At 36.6% G+C, this 21,649-nt stretch overlaps 1 protein-coding gene across 8 annotated transcripts in view; it reads right to left on the reverse strand.

Moving 5' to 3' along the window:
* The window catches only part of LOC136030402 (sodium/potassium-transporting ATPase subunit alpha-B), a 115,477-nt gene that overhangs the window by 58,763 nt on the left and 35,065 nt on the right, over positions 1-21,649 (reverse strand). For 7 of the 8 annotated variants that reach the window (XM_065709355.1, XM_065709348.1, XM_065709350.1 and 4 more), the window contains exon 2: positions 12,401-12,449. The gene's annotated coding sequence lies outside the window, so the exon portion shown is untranslated. Of the gene's footprint in view, positions 1-12,400; positions 12,450-16,006; positions 16,051-21,649 lie in introns of those variants that run through there. The other variant, XM_065709353.1, reaches the window with a different exon arrangement.

Below are 21,649 nucleotides of genomic sequence, written 5' to 3' on the forward strand. Positions count from 1 at the left end.
TCTAAAAGGGAGTATCAGCAGGGCAATATATGTATCAATCATATTTTGACCCCCCACCCTCCGAAATTTTTGCTCGACTCGTAAAAAAGTAAGCAACTTAGGCCTACATATAAACACATTTTTGATGTGCTTTGTAAACTTTTCGTGAAAACGCCTCCGAAAGATTACCCCCCCCCCGAATAACCCCGAGATTATCATCGTTGTCATGCCTAAAGGTTGTATCTGACAAATGTCAGATACAACCTTACGGCCTAATAGTGATGAGTTTAATTAAGCACCAATAGGCATATCCGTTCTATAGTTGATGGTAGGACACCAGAGTTGCCTTATATTATGCACTGTTTGTCGCTTAGATAAGGCCTAGAAAATTTCTATTGGAATTAAAAAAGCGCATTTTTAGGCCACAAGGTAGTTTCCGATGTGGGTCCTTCTGATTTTATCAGGGAGAGGTAGATCCATAACCATCGGGGCAAAACAGAAGTTCAATTGATTTGGGCTTAGCTAAGCCAATACTGGAATTTTTACCAAGTGTTGTACACGTAGCTGTAGGATTATGCAATTTAAATACAACATTTTAGCCCTTTCTACCCAGGTGTAAAAATAGATCTCCCTTCTCAGATGTAAGAAATGCATAAAGGGAATCCTTATTCCCCCTCCAAATCAATACTATGCTTCAAATTGTAGACAGAACAAGTGGAATAAGATTGGTGACTAAGAATTCGATAACGTAATGTTTGATTATATTTGGTTGCACAATCAAAAAGGCCCGATTCTTCGTAAATATTTAGGATATTCGTAATTGTGCTAGAAATTCAGGAATGAAGCATTTTGAAGAGTTTGCACTAGTGTAAATTTTTTCTAGTAAGACACCGAATTCGGATAAAAGTCCTTAGAAAAGGTCAAAGGGTTTGAAAAAGTAAACAAAGGTCAACAATATGAAAAGTAGATCAATAATCTAAGATACTTTTGTGTTTTTTTTTCAGAGCTCAACTCCTCCCCCTTGGAACAAATTCATGCGGAAGTCCCCTTAACCTCCATAAGTTTCTCATGAACTCCCTCAAGTTCTGATAAAATTTTGTTCGATGAAGCTCGTAACCATTTTCCTAAGGAAAAGTCGTAAATTTTAAACAAATCAGGAAGAGAATTTCATGGATTTGTTGCGTAAGGCTGCGTTGCGTTGGTGTTGCAATAGCAGCAATATGATGAAGACACCGTTTCAAACTTACGAAATACTGCACTCTGATCTTTCTCTAAATTGCTCGATTTACCATATCAAGTTTCTTCATTTTTTATGGGAATCTCTTTAAATCTGAACTAAACGGACCCATTTCACACTAAAATAGCGAATCTATTAAAAACGATTCCTTTATCCTAAACAACACCTGTCAAACAGAGCAATTAGTTCAGCTTCAGTAGGAACGTCACATATACATCAAATAGTTCGTGGTAAGGAACTGTAGTAAGGAGCGACCCGGCTCAATAGTAACCGATGTAGAAGTTTCAAGCTCCTACCTACAAAAATGTGGAATTTTGCATTTTTTGCCAAGAGACAGATCAGGGATGCATGTTTATTCGTTTTTTTTTTCTAGAATGTCGCGAGATGACTCATTCTAACGGAAATATAAAGTTCTAATGCCCTTTTTAAGTGACCCAAAAAATTGGAGGGCACCTAGGCCCCCTCTCACGCCCATATTTTCCAAAAAGTCACCGGATCAAAATTCTGAGATAGCCATTTTATTTACCATAGTCGAAAAACCTAAAAATTATGTCTTTAGGGACGACTTACTCCCCCGCAGTCCCCGTGGGAGGGGCTGCAAGTTACAAACTTTGACCTGTGTTTACATATAGTAATGGTTACTGGGAAGTGTACAGACGTTTTCAGGGGGATTTTTTTTTTATTTAGGGGGAGAGTTGAGGCGGGGGGGGGTTACGTGGGAGGATCTTTCCATGGAAAAACTTCTCATGGGGGAAGAGACTTTCAATGAAGGGGGCGCAGGATTTTCCAGCATTATTTGAAAAAACAATGAAAAAATAAATATGAAGTTTTTTCTACTGAAACTAAGGAGCAGCATTAAAGCTTAAAACGAACAAACATTATTACGCATATGAGGGGTTTACCTCCTCGTTATACCTCAATCTTTACGCTAAAGTATTTTTAGAAATTTCAACTATTTATTCTACGGTCTTTATGATTCAGAGGTCATTCTTAAGGAATTGGGACAAAATCTAAGCTTTAGTGTAAAGAGCGAGGTATCGAAGAGGATTGAACCCCCTCATATACGCATAAAAACATACGAATATAGAAGTTCGTTACGTAAGTTATTCGTAAGTTACGTATATTTTTTACCAATGAAAAGGTTTATAAAAATTTAAAGTTCTAGTTGCTTTTTTAAGTAATCAAAAACTTGGAGGACAACTATGCCTCCTCCCTCGCTCCTTTTTTCTCAAAATCTTCCGATTAATTGCAATTAATTAATATACATATTTCGTTTTAATTATTTATGTGCGGAAAGCCAAGATCAAAACGTGCATTAATTCAAAAGTAAGGAGCAACATTAAAATTTAAAACGAACAAAAATTACTCCGTATATGAAAGGGGCTTCTCCTCCTCAACGCCCCGCTCTTTACACTAAAGTTTCTTACTGTTTTAAAAATAGAGTTAAGAGAAAGAGTCAAAATTTAGCATAAAGAGCGAGGCGTTGAGGAGGAGAAGCCCCTTTCATATACGGAGTAATTTCTGTTCGTTTTAAGTTTTAATGTTGCTCCTTACTTTCATTTAAAAAACTTGTTTTTTTTATTTAATCTATCCAAGATTATCATCGCTATCGCCATAAAAGCCGTATCTGACATTTTACACTTCCCAGATAATTATAGACAAGAGCTAAGAGCTCACATGGCACTTATGACGAGGCAAGAAAAGCTAAGAGCCAAGAGCTCATATGGTATGAGCTCTAACAAAATTCTAAGAATCAATAGATCGATTTAAAATGAAAATCAGAGGCTTAATGCCGGTCAGGATTTAAAATAAGAGCTCTGAGTCACGATGTCCTTCTAAATATCAAAATTCATTAAGATCCGATCACACATTCTTAAGTTATAAATACCTCATTTTTTCTAATTTTCCCTCTCCCTTTAGCCCCCCAGATGGTCGAATCTGAAAAAAAACGACTTTCTCAAGTCAATTTGTGCAGGTCCCTGACACGCCTACCAAGTTTCATCGTCCTAGCACGTCCAGAAGCACCAAACTCGCCAAATCACTGAACACCTCCCCCCCAACTCCCCCAAAGAGAGCGAAACCAGTCAGTACGGTTACGTCAATCACGTATCAAGGACATTTGCTTATTCTATCCACCAAGCTTCATCCCGATTCCTCCACTCCAAGTGTTTTCCAAGGTTTCCCCCTCCAACTCCCCCCAATGTCAAAAGATCTAGTTGGGATTTGAAATAAGAGCTCTGAGACATGAATTCCTTCTAAATATGAAATTTCATTAAGATCCGATCACCTATTCGTAAGGCAAAAATACCCCAATTTTCACGTTTTCCAGGAATTCCGGTTTCCCCCTCCAACTCCCCCAATGTCACAGGATCTTGTCGGAATTTAAAAATTAGAGCTTTAAGGCACAAGATCTTTCTAAATATCAAATTTCATTAAGATTTGGTTATCCTTTCGTAAGTTACAAATACCTCATTTTTCCAAATTACCCCACCCCAACTCCACCCAAGAGAGCAGATCCGGTCCGGTTATGTCAGTGACGTATCTTAGAAAGATTTTTATTCTTCCCATCCAGTTTCATCCTGATCTCTCCGCTTTAAGTATTTTCTAAGATTTCCGATCTCCCCCAACTGCTCCCCCCCCCCCAATGACGCTGGATCCGGTTGAGATTTAAAATAAGAGATCTGAGTTACGAGGTCTTTCTAAATATGAAGTTTCATGAAGATCCGATTACTCCTTCGTAAGTTAAAAATACGTCATTTTTTCTATTTTTCCGAATTAACGGGCCCCCCACTCCCTCCCCCAGATGGTCAAATCGGTAAAACGACTATTCCTAATTTAATCTGGCCCGGTCCCTGATGCGCCTGCCAAATTTCATCGTCCTAGCTTACCTGGAAATGCCTAAAGTAGCAAAACCGGGACCGACAGAATTTGCGATTGCTATATGGCACTTGGTTAATACCAAGTGCCATAAAAACGGCTTGTTAAGCTATTCTCAAATGGAGTATCAGCAGGGCCAAGGCAAAATACAACACTTTGATCCCCCTGATCCTCTCGCTATAGCTTTAAAAAGCGGATTTTTTGCAATTATCTTATAAGTGAGGAAATTTCAGGTGCGTTTAAGCCTGATGGTACAGTTGATGGCAAGACCTATCTAGATGGAAGATAACGGGTTTGACCCCCCCCCACCACGAAATTTTTGTCCGACTCATTAGCTTAGTATTTTTAGACCACAATATAGATTTCAAGCAGGATCTTTCGAAGAAACCTGGGGGGAAGTGCCCCTAAATGCACAGGGAAAGAACCAGATTTCAAACGATTTGGGCATAGCTTAGCCAATTGCTGAATTTTGAAGGGTTGTTGAAAACGTAACTGTATGGTAAGGCAAGAAAGCGTTTTAGACCTCCCTTCTTAGATGTAAAAGAATATACAAGATAACAGGGGTGGATCTAGAGTCAAAACCTTGGTTGGCCAATGTATCATGGGCGCCAAAGAGCAAAATCTTGTGGGGGGGGTAATGTGAACCTTCCCCTGGATCCACCGGTGCAAGACGATCTCTACCCCCTCCCCAAATCAATAGTATGCTTTTAGTTATGGGCAGAACAAGTAATGACATTGACGACTAAGAATTCGATAACGCAATGTTTGATTATATTTGTTGCGCAATCAAAAAGGCCTGAATCTGCGTAAATATTGAAGCTAGATATCAAAGAATTTGTGTGTTTTTCAAGTTTGCACTCAGTTGTAATTTTCTCTAGTCAAAACTCCAAAAGCGAATAAAAAAAAGTTCGTTAGAACACAAATTTCTTCTAAACCAGAATAGTCAGCTACCCAGAATTGTTACCTGAATATTTTAGGATCATTTTAGGCGGCCCCTTGGCTAAGAAAGATCAAAACATATTCTTTATGAGTAAAATAAACTACATGGGAACTTACTTGAATTTTAGACCGCTTTAATTACCAGCAATTATGCCATATATACGAAAATAATTCATTTCATTAATATGCTGTTTGAATTGAAATCTGAAGGGCTTCAGAAAAGAATTTTGAAACCCAAAATTTGGTTATTCCAAAAAATATTGCCAATAATGAAGCTAGTATTGGACTCACCTTAGATAGCTTGACCAAGGCATGTTAATACGGTTAAACTCTGCAAGCGAAGCCCCACCCGCCCCCCCCCCCCAAAAAAAAAAAAATCAATTTTTATCGCCTTTACCGTATTGTTCCCAAACTTCGTGCTATTTTCGAATTTGCAACCCTCAGATTGTGTACCCCTCTGTGCCAAGAAGAAATTTTGTCGTATGCGGCCGGATTGATGAATGAATACTGTCACCCGTTACAGGCAGTGCTCTCTTAGGTTGTAGTTAGTTTATAGTGTGTGATTTGTTTTTTTTGTTTTGTTTTTTTGTTAATAAACGAATTGAATTGAAATTGAAAATTGATTGACCATGTAATTATGGTTATGAGCATTAAAAAAATGCTCATGCTTGATGTTCAAGAGCATTAGAAAAATAAGCAGAATTTTGTAATTCTTTATCGATTTTTCTATTACAATGTATCTTCCAACTTACAATGGATCTTTCAAAATACCATAGATTTACAACATTCATTATTACATTGGATTTTTCAGCATAACCTCCTTCAATGTCAAATCACTTCTCCAGGTGACGTTTCCAGCCTTTTAGAACATTTTTAGGGAAATCCAGAGATTCCTTCAACGTTCTAAAACGTCCATAAGTAGCCTACAACTTCTTTCAAACAGTTCGTGGTAACGAACTGTAGTAAGGAGCGACACGGCTCAATAGTTAACGAAACTCTAAAAAACGGAGCTTCGATGCTAAAAGATATATCAAAAGAATCAGATTTTCATGCTGATTTTAAATATATAAGTTTCATCAAGTTTACTCTTTGTCATCAAAAGTTACCAGCCGAGAAAATTTGCCTTGTTTTGGAAAATAGGGGGAAACACCCCCAAAAGTCATAGGATCTTAACGAAAATCACACCATCGCATTCAGCGTATCAGAGAACCCTATAGAAAAAATTTCAAGGTCCAATCTACAAAAATGTGTGATTTCACATTATTTGCCAGAAGACAAATCACGGGTCTTCCCGAGACAAATGTTTATTTAACATTTTGTTTAGACAAATTTGTTTATTATAAAACAAATGTTTATTTGTTTGTTTGTTTTTTTCTTTTTTGTTTTTTTTCCAGGGGTCATCGTATCGACCAAGTGTCAACAGATCAAAATTTTGAGATAGTCATTTTGTTCTACATATTCAAAAACCATAATAACTATGTCTTTGGGAATGACTTACTCCCCCACAGTCCCTGGGGGAGGGGCTGCAAGTTACAAACTTCGACCAATGTTTACATATAATAATGGGTATTGGGAAGTGTACAGTCGTTTTCAGGGGACTTTTATTTGGTTTTGGGGGTGGGGTTGAGGGGAGGGGGCTATGTGGGAGGATCTTTCCTTGGAGAAATATATCATGGGGGAACAGAAATTCAATGAAAAGGGCGCAGGATTTTCTAAAATTACTATGAAAAAAACAATGAAAAAATAAACAGGGAAAAGTTTTTTCAATTGAAAGTAAAGAGTAGCATTGAAACTTGAAACGAAAAGAGATTATTACGCATATGAGGGGTTCTAAAAATACTTTAGCATAAAGAGCGAGGTATTTAGGAGGAGATAAATACCTCGCTCTTTATGCGATATATTTTTAGTGATTTCAACTATTTATTCTATGGCCTTTCTGATTCAGGGGTTATTCTTAAAGAATTGGGACAAAACTTACGATTTAGTGTAAAGAACGAGGTAATAACGAGGGTACAAACCCCCTCATATACATAATAAGAATTAAAGAATATAAAAGTTTGTTAAGTAAGTTAATTCTTAAGTTACGTATATTTTTTTACTAATAAAAAAATTCGTGAAAAATTAAAATTTATAGTTGCCTTTTTATGTAACCGAAAAATTGCATGGCAGCTAGGCCTCCTTCCCCATCCCTTATTTCTCAAAATCGTCTGATCAAAACTAAGAGAAAGCCATTTGGCCAAAAAAAGGGATTAATATGCAAATTTCATTTTAATAATTTATGTGTGGAAAGCCAAAATCAAACATGCATTAATTCAAAAACGTTCAGAAATTACATAAAAAAACTAGTTTTTTTAACTGAAAGTAAGGAGCGACATTAAAACTTAAAACGAACAGAAATTACTCCGTATATGAAATGGGTTGTCCCCTCCGCAATCCCTCGCTCTTTACGCTAAAGTTTGACTCTTTGCCACAATTCTGCTTTTTAAAACAATTAAAAGCTTTAGCGTAAAGAGCGAGGGATTGCGGAGGGGGGCAACCCATTTCATATACGGAGTAATTTCTGTTCGTTTTAAGTTTTAATGTCGCTGCTTAATTTCAGTTAAAAAAAACTAGTTTTTTTATGTAATACAGTCATAGACAAGAGCTAAAAGCTCATATGGCACTTGTGACGAGGTCGGAAGAGCCAAGAGCTTATATGGAATGAGCTCTGGCAAAATTATAAGAATCAATATATCGCTTTAAAAGGAAAATCAGAGGCCTAATGCCAGTCTAGATTTAAAATAAGAGCTCTGAGTCACGAGGTCCTTCTAAATATCAAAATGCATTAAGGTCCGATCAACCGCTCATAAGTTAAAAACACCTTAACTTTTTGATTTTTTTCTCTCCCTTCCGCCCCCCAGAAGGTCGAATCGGGGAAAACGACTTTATCAAGTCAATTTGTGCATGCCCCTGACACGCCTACCAATTTTCATTGTCTTAGCAAGTCCAGAAGCACCAAACTTGCCAAAGCACTGAACTCCAGCCCCTAACCCCCCCCCCCAAAGAGAGCGGATCTAGTCCGGTTACGTCAATCACGTAGCTACGACATTTATAAGCGTTTTCCAAGATTTCCGGTTTCCTCCTCCAACTCCCTCCAATGTCAACAGATCTGGTCGGGATTTGAAATAAGACCTCTAAGACATTAATTCCTTCCAAATACCAAATTTCGTTAAGATTCAATCACCCGTTCTTAAGTTAAAATACCTCAATTCTTCTAAATTTTCTAAACTAACAACCCCCGGCTCCCCTAAAGAGAACAGGTCCGTTCCAATTATGTCAATCACGTACCTATACCTGTGCTTATTCTTCCCATCAGGCTTCATCCCGATCTCTCCACTATAAGCGTTTTCCAAGATTTCCGGTTTAAAATCATGGTCGATCTGGTCGAGGTTTAAAATCACAGTTCTAAAGCACAAGATCCTTCTAAAGATCAAATTTCATTAAGATCTGATCACCCGTTCGTAGTTACAAATACCTCATTTCTTCCAATTTTTTCGAACTGGATCTGGTCGAAGTTTAAAATCACAGTTCTAAAGCACAAGATCCTTCTAAAGATCAAATTTCATTAAGATCTGATCACCCGTTCGTAGTTACAAATACCTCATTTCTTCCAATTTTTAATTCATTTCTTCTTAATATGAAATTTCATTAAGATCCGATCACTCCTTCGTACGTTAAAAATACCTCACTTTTTCTAATTTTCAGAATTACCCCCCCCCCAAGTCCCCCAAAGAGAGTGGATCCGTTCCGGTTATGTCAATCACGTATCTGGGACTTGTGATTATTTTTCCCACCAAGTTTCATCCCAGTCCCTCCACTCTAAGCGTTTTCCAAGATTTTAGGTTCCCCCCCAACTCTCCACAATGTCACAGGATCCGGACGGGATTTTAAAAAAGAGCTCTGAGACAAGATATCCTTCCAAACATCAGATTTCATTAAGATCCGATCACCCGTTCGTAAGTTAAAATAATACCTCATTTTTTCTATTTTTTCCGATTTAACCTTCCCCCCACTCCCCCCAGATGATCGAATCGGGAAACGACAATTTATAATTTAATCTGGTCTGGTTCCTGATACGCCTGCCAAATTTCATCGTCCTAGCGTACCTGGAAGTGCCTAAAGTAGCAAAACCGGGACAGACAGACAGACCGACAGAATTTGCGATCGCTATATGTCACTTGGTAAATACTAAGTGCCATAAAAACGGTTGCCATTACCTTGTTGACAAAAATTTCACAGTATTTTGTGATACTGGGAAGGTAAATTCATACCTGGGAAGTCAGAATTGAATTATGGGGACGATGATCATGCAAAGCTGCATTGATAGTTCATTAAAAATATACAATATAAACTTCTTTGTTTCGAAGTCATATTATTCGGTATAATTTCACAAAACTTTATTATAGGTCCAGAAATTATGCTTAGGTTTTGAAAACCTTGAAAATATTCTTAAGAAAAATAGTTACTTCAAGAATACCAAGGAAATCGATGCGCGATACCAATCTTAGAAGTCAATTCTTAGTGCGCAGTTCATTTTCTATGTAGAAGAGCGCACGTTATCTTCCTAGTTCTGAAAAATTCGGAACCATCAAACAGTTCGTAGTAACGAACGCCCCGCTCTTTATGATAATTTTTTTTACTGTTTTAAAAAGTAGAGTTGGGAGAAATGGTCAAACTTTAGCGTAAAAAGCGGGGCGTTGGAGAGGGAACAGCCCCTTCCATATACGGAGTAATTTCTGTTCGTTTGAACTTGTCGCTCCTTACTTTCAGTTGCAAAAACTTGTTTTTTTTTATTTAATACTGGATGAATCAGGAAGATTTAACCAATAAATATTTTGTAACCCATTTACGATGAAAAGCTTGAGATTTAGATAGTCTCCGTGAGAGTTGAAAGTGACACAACTTTTTCAATTTGACGATTAAAATTTGATTAAAATGATTGTTTTCACTTCTTGACGATAGTCTCTCACCCTAGGGCAGAACTAATGCAGACAGTCATGCGATACAGGTATTTATGTAGTCTATCAAATCTGTGAGCTATTTGAAGGCAATTGGAGACCAAAAATCATTCAAAAATTTAAGTCTACAGGTTTTGCAAACGAGTGGGTGACGGAAATTTGTAAATAGCAACGTTTTTAATTAAAAAAGGGCAAAGATTAATTTAAAAAAAACGAAGTTTTTCCGAGGTAAGTAAAGAGCGTAGTTGGAACTTAAAACAAACAAAAATTATTAATATACGGTTTATCTAACATACATCAATGAAACTAGGACAAATAAACCAACCGATGGTATTTCCCTATGCTTGTAAGATTATAGAAAACTAGTGCTTTACTGAAAACACAAAACAATATACGGGTTTTGGTACAGTAAAAATAAAACATTTCAGCACAATTTTTACATAAAAAATAATTTTAGTGTTATTCGTGATTATTTTGTAAACAAGCTCAAACTGAAGACATCTTGATAGCATTAGGACTATAAAATGGCTTTAGAATTTGCATCGTACTTGAAATTCTCCATTGTATAGAGAGAATAACCGGATTTCCAGAGTTTATATTATGGTTTATTTGTTTTTCATTCCGAGTAATATTAAAGCGTCCGAAGTCAATATTATTTTTTTGAAACTGGCTTTTTAGCTTTCTATAGTCCTACAAACACAGGAAAATATCATCAGTTGGTTTATTTGTACTAGTTTTGTTGATATATGTTAGATAGACCGTAAAGTAATCATTTTTGTTCGTTTTAAGCTCCAACTACACTCTGTACTTGGGCCATAATTTTTTTTAAACAATACCAAGTAAAAACCATTTCTAATTTTTTTGCGTCGGTTTGCGTCTGAAGACGTTATAAGCAGCGACAATATATTCAAAAATAGACCAATGTTATGATCTTTAATGTTGCTATTATATCACTTGACAAGGAAATAGGGTTAATCTGTGTCTAAAAACTCCACAAATGCAAGACAAGAACGGTAAGGACTTCTTTAATATCCTTACAGAACTTAATGTCTCAATACTGAAAAGAAAGTCGAGTTGGCTAAAGATAAAAACTGGTTATTAACACATTACTCTTAAGGTAAGCTCTTTTCCTTGGTGTTGTTTTGTGACCAAAGAAGAAGTACTTTAACAACTTGATTATCCGGAAAGACTTCTATAAATGCTGGATAAGAGCCCCGTTCGTTACAATAGTGCTTAAAATTCTCCTGTTTCTACCAACGCTTCTACGGCCCAGTTAGATTTTTTGGTACTTGTGTATTATTCAGAACACACTCAATATGTGAAGTTAGGTTCTTTCGTGAAACAAACTACGATGCAGGTACATTTTAATTGAATATTTTGTACATAGGGGTGGTTAGGTACACCCACCCCCCTAATGTGCAAATATATAGCCCAAACCTTTGAAAAAGCTAATGAAATAAAACAAAACATGATAAAAATTATAATACTTTATTACGAAAATAATATAAATGCCTCTTTTTCAGTCTTTGGCAAATCCCAAATCTTCATTTCAAAATCCATATTCAGACACTATCTTCTACCACTATGCGTAGCAAACTTAATTGAGTTCTGACTTAGTGGCTATGAAACCGGATTTTCGCATCGTAGTCTATTTCATGAAAAAACCTAACTTTACTTATTAAGTGTGTCCTGAATAATACACAAGTACCAATTTTTCTTTACGATTTATCTTATATTTTATTCTTTTAGTTTGTGATGCAAATCCTTTATTATTTAGTGTAATACGGCTCTACTGCATTAACCAGTTTACATTGATTACTAGCATTAATAAAACTATAAATACTATTAATAATACACCTATATCTACACTTAATACAATTTTATTTAGTCTTCTCCACCCAGTTTTCCGCAGGCCAGCAGATGTAGTAGAGTATATTTTATCATGGTACTATGATGGTTGTTAAGCTTGCCCTTGGAGGGGGTAAGTGGACGGTCCTAAGGTGATTAAAACTAGGATAGTGTTTCCTTAGGGTCAGTCTGACTAATTATCCGAAACATACCTACTTGGAATTGACGAGAAGCTTAAATGACGTTACATGTAGAGGTTTGGTACAATATGATAACTGTTATTAACTCAAAACCCAACAGTACAGGAATCTGGCAATGTACCGCCACTAGGACTATGCGTCCCAGAGCATAAAATGAATACAATATTATAAATACAAAATATAAGACATTAAGGCACTTACAATATTCCTAGGTATTCCTAAGGAAAAAGGAATATGAATTGAATACTAAACACAATTCTATTTATTTTGCAATTTGTAGGCCTATACAAATTTCAACAATAATTATTGAAAAAAAAACTTACTTTGTTATTAATTTAGTAGCCCCTTGAGGAACGAATGGACGAAGGGTACCTAAAAAAGAAAACTAAATTGTATATGGTGCCAATATTTTAGAAGCACAAAATCTAGAACAAAAATACGAAAATCTTACGATGACAGGTTTAACTGGTTTTCTGACTGAGTTCCTGGGTACATTGTTACTACTGCTGCGAGCAGTTGGTTACAAAGATAACCAAACGCTGACTATAAATTATTGCTAAGTCAAATAGTAGCCTTCTCCAACTGACAGCCTATATTAGAGGGCAAGATAATAGCGCGCGTGCCCAAGGGGACAAATTCAAAGCTAGGGGCGAAAAGTCGCTTACACTTATGACACAATGTACAACCCCTTTATCAATTCGTAGACCCTCAACTCACAAACAAATCCTTTTACAATCAAGTCATTTGACATCTCCATGAGCCCCCTTCAATCCAAGCACCTTGCGGTCAAAAAAAAGACCCTCGTGTAACAGAGTAGACGAGTTTTTAAAGGTTGCTGGGTTCATTAAAGCAGGTTCTTGATACCCTAGTCAGTTAAAGAATCATGAAGTCTCTTTTGTATTTACTTTCCCTGTACAGGGCAGGCACATATGCAGGATTTTTTTTCCAGGGAGAGGCTATAAAAAATATTTTTCAGGACAGGGGACAACGATAACAAGAATTTATTTGACGTTTTAAATCCGAAGTGCCCGGAAATTCAAGAAAGTTTCGAATTTCGAGGGATGTGAGCAAGCACCCACTAGGTAAGTCCAATGTATAGAAACAAGTGCTACACTCTGAATCATTCCATTGTTTATCCCTTTAAAGTCAAGTCATCTAATCTCCCTTTCTCGAAACTTTCTCAAATTCTCATATTCCACTGCTGATAGACAGAAAGCAATATTAACAAGCCTTAAATCTGAATCCAAACAAGTCCGTGACTAAGGACGTCCAATGGATGGGAATCGCTTTTATTAAGCTTAGGGATTTGATACTAAGTTGAGAGTAAACCTAATTTCTTTGGAGCCAAGCTTAAAAGGGATTACCGAACAAGAAAGTCCCTAGGTTTCAAGCTCCCTACTGACACGTACACAGAGAGGGCGTTTACATAGCAAAGGAATAGAGCGAATGCAGGGGAAACCTACATTTCCTTACAATTTTCCCGTTTTTGTACGCTCTGACTAATTTGCACCTCCTGTAACAAATTCCTATACTAAATTGGCACGATACATCTTTATTGAATCAGTGCAGCCTAGCGGATGAAGTTCTAGATGAGATGGGACCTCAGGCAGGGGTACAGGCAGAGAGCCTCAGGCCCGGCCTAACGCCCACCTCGAAATCCTTTGTTTCGGGATTTCTGGGTAATTCTTATTCTAATCAACAAATAAAGTTTTGATGGTTTTTTTTGTTGGCCCTTCTTCCCCCCAAAAAATTCTTTATTACTGCCCCTCCTAAAGATTCATTTGTGCGTGCCTAACCTAAGACGTGGCCGGTTAACTTTGTAACTACTTCGTTTCCAGGTTTTATCAATCCTGAGAATTAATACAGGATCAAACGCAAAAGCCAAAAAGTTCCGTTTTATTCCGTTTCTGATATAGACTGGCGACTATTAGTTTTCGATTTATGCCCCCCCCCAAAAAAAAAAAAAATGTGAAAGAAAATGAAAACTTAAGCAATCAAATTTTTTGGAGGAATACATGGGGAACAGGAGCTGTATTAGAAAGAAAAAAACAAGTTTTTTTAACTGAAAGTAAGGAGCGACATTAAATCTTAAAACGAACAGAAATTTTCCTTACATGAAAGGGGCTGTCCCCTCCTCAGTGCCTCGCTCCTTACGCTAAATTTTTTTATTGTTTAAAAAGATAGAGTTGTGAGAAAGAGTAAAACTTTAGCGGAAAGAGCGAGGTGTTGAGTAGGGGACAGCTCCTTTCATATACAGAATAATTTCTGTTAGTTTTAAGCCTTAATGTAGCTCCTTACTTTCAGTTAAAAAGATTTGTTTTTGTTATTTAATTTCTGAACGTTTTTGAATTAATGCAGGTTATGATTTTTGCTCACCGTACATGAATAATTAAATTGAAATTTACATATATTAATTTTACTTTTTTTTTAAAAAATTTTTTTCTCGAAATTTTGATCGGACGATTTTGAGACAAAAGGAGCAGAGAAGGGGGCGTAGTTGCCCTCCAATTTTTTCGGTTACTTAAAAAGGGCACTAAAACTTCTAATTTTATTTACGAACGTTTTTATTAGTAATAAATATAGAACGAATCAACTTACGTAACGAACTTCTATATTCGTATATTTTCATTATTTATATTAGGGGGTTCGCCCCCTAGTCGATACCTCGCTCACTACGCTTAAGTTCGAATGTTATTCCAATTCTTCAAGAATGACCCCATTAATCACAAAGGCCATTTAATTAGAATAAATAGCTCTTACAAAAGTACTAAAAAAATTGAGGAAAGAGTGGGGTTTGATCAGGGGGTGAACCACCTCATACATATAATAATTTGTGTTCGTTTTAAGTTTTGGTGTTGCTCCTTACTTTCAGTTGAAAAAATTTGTTTTTATTATTTAATTTCTGATCGTTTTTTTTTTAATAATGCTGGAAAGTCTGACACCTTCTTCATAGCAATGTCCCTTCCCCATGGAAACTTCCTCCATGGAAAGATGCTCCCACGCAACCCCTGACCTCCCACTACCAGAAACAATAGCCTACCCCCTGAAAACGGTTGTATACTTCCCAATGACCAATACTATATGTAAACATTGGCTAAAGTTCATAACTTGCGGCATTTCCCACGGGGACTATAGGGGATTAAGTCATCCTAAAAGACATAGTTATTATATTTTTCGACCAAGCTGAAAAAAAAATGGCTGTCTCAAAATTTTTATCGGGTTACTTGTAGGGAAAGTGAGCGTGGGAGGGGGCCGAGTTACCCTCCATTTTTGGTCACTTAAAAAGGGCACTAGAACTTTTAATTTCCGTTCAAATGAGCCCTTCCACGATATTCTAGAAACAATGGGTCGATACGACCACCCATGAAAAAAAAAATAAATGAACACGCTTCCATGATCTTTCTTGAGGCAAAAAAAACAACAAAATTATCCATTTTTGCAGATAGGAGCTTGAAACCTCTACAGCAGGGTTCTTCGATACTTTGAAGTTGATGGTGTGGTTTTCATTAAGGTTCTATGACTGTTAGCGGACATTTCTCCCTTTTTTAAAAATAAGGCAACTTTTCTCAGGCTCGTAACTATTGATGGGCAAGACTAAAGTTGATGAAACTCGTATATTTGAAATCAGCATAAAAATTTGATTCTTTTGATGTATTTATTGCTATCCAAAATCAGTTTTTTTAGAGTTTCGCTACTGAGCCGGGTCCTTCCTTACTAGCAGTTCGTTACCACGAACTGTTTTAATACACGTTACTACGAATCCTATGAATCTCTTCTCTGAAAAGAACAGGTTCAAAACCCAATCTAAACCCTTCGTCACGGAAGCACGTGTTTTGCACTTTCGTCGTTGCATGGATCTTCCGAGTCATTCAAGAATCCGTTTGAACCCCTGTATAAGAACCCTTTTTTGAGAAACAAAAGAAAACGACCTTTTGAAGCCGACTTAATCCTTTGGCATAGAAACACGTTCCCGAGACTCAAGCCACTTCGAGTCGTAGCAAAAATTCAGGGAGAATTTCTCTGGAACATTGGAAATCATTACATTTTGTTTCCAAGGGCAACGCTAGATCTATAAGTCCTAGAGAAAGACTTGCGAAGTGATGCAAGAGGAAAAGTTGAAAAACAGCCAAATACTACTAAACTAAGGTATTAAACCTCGCCCCCTATAAAATACAACAAGCTACTGGTTAAAATGAAGCACCTTTAATGAATTTTGAAATTAATAATATGCATGGGTGCTAACAGGTCCAAGTTTTGGGGGTTCATGCTCAAAAACATTATTAGGTGGTCTAAAAATGCCCTTAGAACCCTTGTAGAAATATTAGGAAAAATTGTCACTACTATCCACAAAGGATTCCTATCCTCAGGCATTCGAAAATTACGGATTTGTCTTACATTTTCTTGTATTTCCCATGTGATCGCATCTTCGTCATTTTCTAAAACCATTTGAAGAGGCATATATATTTCAACTTTTATTTATAAAACTGTTTTATATTTGAAAACAAAAGTTTTTAGTAGAAGCTTTTAAAAAGCTTCTGATTCTAATAAAACAGCCCTTGTGTTTCAAGACTCAAAGAATTGGGGCAAAAGATCAAAATTTTGCGTAAAAGCGAGGTATTGAGGAGGGGACAACCCTCCTCATATTCGTAATAATTTATGTTCGTTTTAAGTTTTAATGTCGCTCCTTACATTCAGTTAAAAAACTTAATTGTTTATTTAATTTCGGATCGTTTCCACTTAACCTCCCCCTCCTCCCGTAAGAAAATCACCCGACGAAAAGTATCTATATGCTTCCCATTAGCCAATACTATATGTACACAATAGGCTAAGTTCATAGCTTGTACTCATACCCCCGGGGGCTCTGGGGGTTCAAGTCATCCTCAGACATAGTTACCAAGTTTTTCGACTATGCTGAATAAAATGGTTATCCCAAAATTTTGACCAGGCGACTTTAGGAAAAAATTAGGCGTGAGAGGGGGGTTGGCTGCCCTCAAATATTTTGTGAAATTAAAAAGGGCACAAGAGCTTTTGATTCCCGATTAAGTGAGTCCTCTTCCGATCTTATAGGATAACTGGTTCGACACGATGCATCCATGATCTTGCTTCTGGCAAAAAATGCATAATTCCACATTTAGTATGTAGGAGCTTGAAACCTCTATAGTAAGGTTATCTGATATGAAGAATCGAATCTTATGATGTTGTTTTTATTAAGATCACTTGATGTTTTTGGGGTGTTTCCACCTTTTTACAAAAATAGGGCAAATATTCTCAGACTCGTAACTTTTGATGAGTAACATAAAACTTGATGAATTTGATATACTTTGAATGAGCAACAAAATTCGATTCTTTGCCAAGACTCTGCTTCTTAGAGTTTCAGTCACTATTGGACCGCATCGTTCCTTACTTACAATTCGTTACAATGGTTACAATGAACTGTTTGAAAAATAGCTGCAATTTTTTCGCACCATACCTGCAATTTTCCAAATATTTTTATGCGTTTTCGCTCCAAAATAAATGTGTTGTTCGAATGGTGTTTTTCTGCAAGTCGGAGAATGTAAAAACTAATAGAGATACAGGTAATTTAAGTATTGAAACGATATATAACATTCTCCTTAAAAGTGAACCAATGTCTGACGAGGGAAATAAAGTTTTACAAAATCACCAAGGGATTAGATTAAATACGAGAGCCCGGAGAACTGCAGCAGTAGTAGCAGGCAATAGGATTATCCACAAAATCATAATTATTTCATATCATTTTATTTTTATCCAGTCGCTTTAGTGTTCTCATTGAAACATCTGTATCTAGCTTCTGTGGCGCTCAGTTAAAGTAGCGACAATTGTATATATAGATTTTTGTTCTTTTTATTTCTTGGTTTTGGATTGTATTTGAATTTAGGTTAATTTGGTTTTTATCTTTGTCTTCGTAACATAACGTTAATTTTTCGTAACGTTTTCGTATCTTTTTTCATACAGGCGAAATATTCCTGTCGTCTTAGTTTTGTCTTTTCTATCTACAGACCTTGTTTTCTTCATAGTGATCTCTCTCTCTCTCTCTCTCTCTCTCTCTCTCTCTCTCTCTCTCTCTCTCTCTCTCTCTCTCTCTCTCTCTCTCTCTCTCTCTCTCTCTCTCTCTCTCTCTCTCTCTCTCTCTCTCTCTCTCTCTCTCTCTCTCTCTCTCTCTCTCTCTCTCTCTCTCTCTCTCTCTCTCTCTCTCTCTCTCTCTCTCTCTCTCTCTCTCTCTCTCTCTCTCTCTCTCTCTTGTTTCGTCCACGAAAAAGTTACAGACCATCAAGCAAAAAAATTTTTTACTTATCTGATATTCATCAGCAAGCACGTACCGTTGAACTAGATTAGGGGGAAGGAGTCAACCCGTGACGCACTCTTTTGTGTATTTTAGCTATTGAAGAGCACAAAATGCAACAAGCTTGAAATATATTTCAATTCGAAAAACTTGTGCTGGTGCACAGAATCTGTCATGGCTACCCCTATTTTAGACCCTCGTCGCTTTATCAAGTGTGAACTTCTTAATATAATTACAACGAAATCGAGTACCAGACATTAAAATACAACCTTTTTTACCCTTTGGACCCATCTTAGGTCTATTCAAAACTGAAATCGATTTTCTACGATCTCTCTTCTGGTTACTTCAAAATTACTGTGTACCGATTTTCTGTCAGTGTTGCCGCGTTAAACTGTGGAAGGTGATAAGAAAAACTAATTCATTAAATGTGACGTTTTCCGTCCGTAAAATTCCAAACATTAAAGAATCTGCTGATTTTCGAAGTCACCAACACCTTCAAAGAAAAGCTAGGCCAACACTTTCTTAGGCTGTTTTCTTTCTTTTTGTAATTGGAACCCCTACTGCAAAACTGTAAAACTTAGACATGGGGGCTTAATAGAAATCCTCATTTATTTTTACACCATTTCTATTCTACCGAATTCATACAATTTGAATTCATTTTCACTATCATTGGTACTTTAAGACATAGAGGTGCATAGAAGACCCAATATAAGCTAACATACTACTACTACTACTACTACTAATAATAATAATAATAACTCACTGCAGCACCAAGCGCCTGAGGCCAACACAGCTACGCTCCTCCTCCAACATAATCTATTTAAAGCCTCCCGCTTTACACCCTCCCAGGAAGTTCTCATTTCCTTTAAATCTTTATTTATGACATCCTCCCAACCCAGACAAAGACGACCTGCTTTCCGTGTAGCCCCAGACGGTTGGCCAAAAAGGACAATCTTCGGTAATCTGTCATCCTTCATCCGTAGAACGTGGCCTAGCCATCTCACCTTTCTTTCATTATAGCCCCAGAAAGCAGGATTGAATCACACTTTTCGTACAACCTACTGTTTGAAATACTGTCAGTCAGCCGGGTTCCCAGAACAATCCGTAGGCAATTTCTCTGGAAAAAATCTAGTAAATTTTCATCTGCTTTTCGGAGCACCCATGCTTCAGAGCCATATTTGACCACTGTCATCACTGTAGCTTCCAATATTCTAATCTTGGTATGCAGACTTATCTTTCTATTCTTCCAAACTTTTTTTAACTGTGAAAAAACACCCTGAGCTTAGCTATTCTACTTTTAACATCTTCACTGCTCCCACCATCTTTACTAATAATACTACCAAGGTAACTGAAGCTCCCAACCTGATCAATCTTTTCGTTACCTAATGTCACCTGTTCATCTTCACTTATTCCTAGCCTTAGTGACTTGGTCTTCTTAACTTTAATTTTCAAGCCTATTTTAGCACCCTGAACTCGTAAAACCTCTAAAAATTCATTCATTTTGCTCACACTTTCATCTAATATGCTTAAACTATTTAAAATATTCTAATCCTTGCATCAGAATAGTCTTTCTCTCAACTTTCGGTCACTAAAAATTCTTTTTAGAAAAATAGAGGAAGTCCATCGATTAAAATATGCATATGAATAGAAATGAATGGGAGAGGCCACCTAATAAAATAGTACTGTTGTCAAACAGCCAATGTCATTGCCAAAATCTGACGTCTAAAAGGTCAAAGGTACCATTTGTCACACTTTCCTTGACAGAACTATTTCTTGTAAATGAAAAGTAGAAAAGAAATCGATATTGTTGGGTGAAAAAAATTGAAACAAAAAAAGGTTTAAAGCTTCATGAAATTGACTAAAAAGCACAGACATTTCTTACTTTTCCAAAAAACATTACAACATTACAACATTGCAAAATTTCAAATAGATTTGAAAACCTGCAACATAAATTCTTAATTCTATCCAGTTTATGTAACACCTTTAAATAGAGACATATTGTTTTGATGAGAGAGGAGAAGGCAGAAGCTTCTGTGGGAATGGATATCTCAAATAATTTTTTTTTTAAGACTAAATTTTTAGGGTATTTTTGCTAAGGAGCCAAAGAAGCAAATATCCTTATATCTTGAGACGGGTGAAGGAAAAATTATGTTTACATTAAAATATCTCCAAAGTACGTCTTCCGTAGATATATAAGTCTAAATTATGTATTATTTTTTAAGATTTTCTCTGAATGAAGAGATTGTTTTAACAAAAATTAGGACAATTTTTGAACATTTTTTTTTCGCTACATGTAAATTTGTTTCACAATATTCCCAAATTCGACAGTTTTTAGTTTTGATTAGTCTTTCCCCACCCGTAAAACATATCAATCCCTACATTCATGCCCGTCTACTAAATTTCAGATACATTTCTATTCATAGAGATAACCATTAAATCGGTGGAATATAATTATGAGGAACAATAATTCCGATGAAGGGCCATTTTTCAAACAGTTGTGGTAACAAACTGTAAGTAAGGAGCAACCCGGCTCAATAGTAAACCGAAACTATAAAAACTGAATTTTGATGCCAATAGATCATCAAAAGAATCGGATTTTTATGCCGATTTTAAATATACAAGTTTTATCAGTAGTCCTACTCATTAAAAGTCACGAGCCTGAGAAAATTTGCCTGATTTCGAAAAAAAGGAGAAAACGTCCCCTAAAAGTCACAGAATCTTAATGAAGATCATACCATTAGACTCAGCATATCAGAGAACCTTACTGTAGAGGCTTCGAGCTCCTATCTGCAAAAATGCAGAATTTTGTATTTTTTGCCAGAAGGAAGATCACGGATGCGTGTTTATTTGTTATTTTTCCCAGGGTAATCGTATTGACCCAGTGGTCCTAGAATGTTGCGAGAGGGCTCATTCGAACAGAAGTTAAAAGTTCTAGTGCCCATTTTAAGTGACCAGAAAATTGGAGGCAGCTAGACCCCCTCCAATGCTCATTTTTCAAGTCACCGGATAAAAATTTCGGGATAGCCATTTTGTTCAGTATAATCGAAGAACCAAATAACTATGTCTATGAAGACGACTTATTCCCCCACAGTCCCCGAGGAAAGAGCTGCAAGTTCTGAACTTTGCCCATTGTTTACATGTTGTATAGGTTATTGGGAAGCATGTAGACATTTTCAGGGGGTATTTTTTCTTTTGAGGGGAGGGGTAGTTACGTGGAGAATCTTTCCATGAGGAACTTTTCTTGGGGGAGAAGAATCTTCCATGAAGGGAC

Source organism: Artemia franciscana, chromosome 8 (genome assembly GCF_032884065.1).
Source record: "Artemia franciscana chromosome 8, ASM3288406v1, whole genome shotgun sequence".
Classification (NCBI taxonomy): Eukaryota; Metazoa; Arthropoda; class Branchiopoda; order Anostraca; family Artemiidae; genus Artemia; species Artemia franciscana.